Source organism: Cervus canadensis, chromosome 10, assembly GCF_019320065.1.
Source record: "Cervus canadensis isolate Bull #8, Minnesota chromosome 10, ASM1932006v1, whole genome shotgun sequence".
NCBI lineage: Eukaryota > Metazoa > Chordata > Mammalia > Artiodactyla > Cervidae > Cervus > Cervus canadensis.
Window position 1 is genome coordinate 14,850,326 of NC_057395.1, and position 3,592 is coordinate 14,853,917.

Consider the following 3,592-nt stretch of genomic DNA (forward strand, 5'->3'; position numbering starts at 1 on the left):
TCAAATTGTCATTGGGTTGAATGGTGTTTGAGCATCTTATGAATTTCTGTTCTGATCTATAATTCTATGGGCCTCTCATCTCTGCCTTGGTTGCTCTCACAACTTTTGCTCTCAGACAATTTTTAGTCTGCAGATTTTACTGTTTTTCAATTCAAGAATTTCAGGGTCTCTGAGTCAGTGTCACTCTAATGTCATTTGAGTGACAATTTTAATTCTAACAAATGTCATTCTGATGACAATTAGGGAATTGCCACCTATAACAAACACTGTTTTTCTCTGCTCATGTTCTCTACCCCCATCCTACAGCTTCTGCTTGCCTTGCAGGCTGGATTTCAGACGTCAACCATTGGGCTGTTGGAATTGCTTCACCAATCTTCACACAGAATTAGAAGGCTCTGTTAGATCATATCCCTGGCATAGCCAATGACCTACGCGGGGAGTAGGAATCTTAGATTGTTTGCCTGTGTGCATAACTTCTTTTAAGATGTAATTTCCATTCCAGAGCTCTCCAATGGGATTAAGCTGAGACTGGGATTTTGCCTGAAAGTGAGTTTGTTTGTTTAACCAAAAGAAAAAAATCCACACTTTCATTTATTTACTTTTCAGTTAGTTTAAATCCTTGAATGGTACCACATTGCACAGATACTATGCCCAGTGGCCCTAATAGGACAGTTGCTTTGGAATTTGGTCCACACCGTGCCACTCCTTCCGTGAGCCTGAGTTATCTTTCCCCAGATTACTCTGGCTTTTTAAGATTTTCCACCAGTAGTTACTGCATTCTTCCTTGCTTTGTGCACACAAGCACATCTCTTGCTTAGATAGAGGTCAGTTTCATCTCGAGCACACACACCTTCAGTTTTCAGAAGCACTGAGTGCTCCCTCTGGTTCCATAGACCCTGCTCGTAGCCAGCAAAAATCGCCTTGGACCACAACCTTCTATATGTCCTTTTAGAAACCCTGTTCCCAGCAGGCCTCCACAGGATCCAAGATGGCTGAAAGACTAAAATGATCTATTGATTGACCTCTTTCCCTTCTCTGTCTTCCTTCATCCACCTAAGTTCTCCTGAGGGTGTTTCCTTAATAAATCGCTTGCATCTGGATCCCTGTCTCAGGATCTGCTTTTGTGGAATTTGTCCTAAGGTGTCATCTTCTGTAATAATTTTGATGTTTTATCAAGCTTCTCAACATGTCAGGCTCACTAGCGTCATGCTGACTTTCCCATCCTTATTTCTCACCTCTCTTTCAAGCTTCCCCAGTGTTTCATCCTGAGCTAACTGTTATTTGTTCAAGTTTCTGTTCTTCCATCTATTCATATGTTCTTCTCATTGCCCCATCCACTCACCCTTTAAGACTCATCTAAAATATGACCAGTGCTGGAGAACTTCCACAAGTTCTCTTCCTTCCTTCCTTCCAATTCCAGGAAGAGTTTCTTGCTTCCTTCATAAAAATAAAAATAAAAACAGCTCAAACATAATTCTTTAAAATATACAATAAAGTGATTAGAAGCCTGACCTCAGCAGAGGAAATGATGGGCAAGTTTAAATAACTTTCCAAGGCTCCAGCTTATTTACCGATGAGGAAGATACAATCCTATTTTCTTTACAAGTGAATATAAGGTGCTTGGCAGAGTATGTGAAACATAGTATGCGCTAAATTTATCATCGATGAGAGAACTGTATTTGTTTCTCTGAAACCTAATTGGATTTCAAAGTTGTAAATACTAAATCTTGTTTATCTCTGTATAACAAATGGACAGTGTCTGGCATGGTAGATACCCAATAAATAGTTGATGAATAAATAAATGATATGCAGGCATTGAGTACTGAGGCCAGTTCCTCTTATTTTTCTGTTTTAGAATATAGCTCTTCTACACACATACAACCAAGAAACAAACTCTGGAAATCTGCTTCAAAATTCAAACAGGAGAATGTAAAAGTAAACATTCTGGTATATGTGATATTTTCATTCTCTTTATCTTTTATTCTCTATCTTACTTTCACTCTCAAACTGTGAAAGTTTTCCCTTTTTTATTTGAAAAAAAATGATCCATTTTTGGATGGATTTTTGGATCATATATGATCCAACATATATGAATACAAGGTCTTTTTCAAGCTCACTAATATTTATTAGTAAGTGTGTGTTCTCCTTCATTCGCTCTCTTCCTCTCTCTCCTCTTCCTTCCCTCCTTCTTCTCATTTCTCCCTCTGTGTTTCAGAAATCTAGAGATGAGATGTGACTTAATATTCTACTTTCTCCCTTTTTATTTTTGATGACTTTTGAAAACCTGTGACCCTGAAAACCTTAACTGCTCAAAATGAGATTCTTCATTTTCAAAAGATGCTAGAAAAAGCATTATTTTAATATATGGACTTCATCAAAATAGCTCTTCCCTGGGACTTTGTCTGTAGAGATTTCAGAAGAGAGTTTTCCATTTAGTGAGTTATTCTAATGTTCTCGGAAGTGAAGTGAAAGTCGTTCAGTTGTGTCCGACTCTTTGCTACCCCACGGACTATACAGTCCATGGAATTCTCCAGGCCAGAATAGTGGAATGGGTAGCCTTTCCCTTCTCCAGGAGATCTTCCCAACCCAGGGATCACATCCAGGTCTCCCAAATTGTAGGTGGATTCTTTACCAGCTGAGCCACAAGGGAACCCCAAGAATATTGGAGTGGGCAGCCCATCCCTTCTCTAGTGGATCTTCACAACCCAAGAATTGAACCAGGGTCTCCTGCATTGCAGGCAGATTCTTTACCAACTGAGCTATCAGGGAAGCTTGGAAGTTTTCTTTAAAAAGTTTTTAGATTCTCAAAGAGTTTGGGGAAAGTTTCTAGTACTGAAAATTACTAGAAGATGATTGCAGTATATAAGGAGATTAACTCATGAAATCATAGCCCTTTTTGTCCCTATTTAATGTGTAGAATTATTCAGTAATATCTGTAATGATGTAGATGATGGTGGCAGATATATGCTACATTTTCCTATAGCAGTCACTGTAGCTGAAGATGATTTTTCTCTTCCTAATCCCTGTGGTGTTTCATGTTTGTCATTTGCACCCTGATGTAATTCTATTTGTGTCTTTATTCCTTCATAAGATCATAAGGTTTCACCAAAGTCTAACACTGAATCAAGGGTACAGTAGGAGTTTTAAAATATTGGCTGAATGATTGAAAATGACTGGGAGGCACCTTGTAAATTTATTGATAAATCAGTGAAATACTCTGGACAGCACAGCTTTCATCATTATAAGATAACATATAGATTCATGTGACTCACACAAGCATATTGATCATATTAATGACCAAGAGCATTGAGCTTCCCTTCTCTAAATATATTCAATTTTTGTCTTCCAAAGAATTTAAAACCTGTAACCAATTTTCTTCACATACTCACATCTCCATGAAATCAGACAATGGAAACAAGAGAGAACACAAGACACATCTAAACGCAGCTCGTGTCTACAGTTCTCTCCCGACTGAGGGAACAAAACCAGCTCTGACTGTAATACTCTACACAAGTGAATGAAACTTCACCCTTCAGTCAGGTCCTTAGGGGAATATACTCATTTCCTTTCTTCTCATTTCCTAATTAGAATC

General features: G+C 38.3%; 1 pseudogene; it reads right to left on the reverse strand.

The window, feature by feature from the left end:
- Positions 1-611: 611 nt before the first annotated feature.
- On the reverse strand, positions 612-1,264 carry LOC122448384 (annotated as a pseudogene).
- Between the last annotated feature and the right edge of the window lie 2,328 nt (positions 1,265-3,592).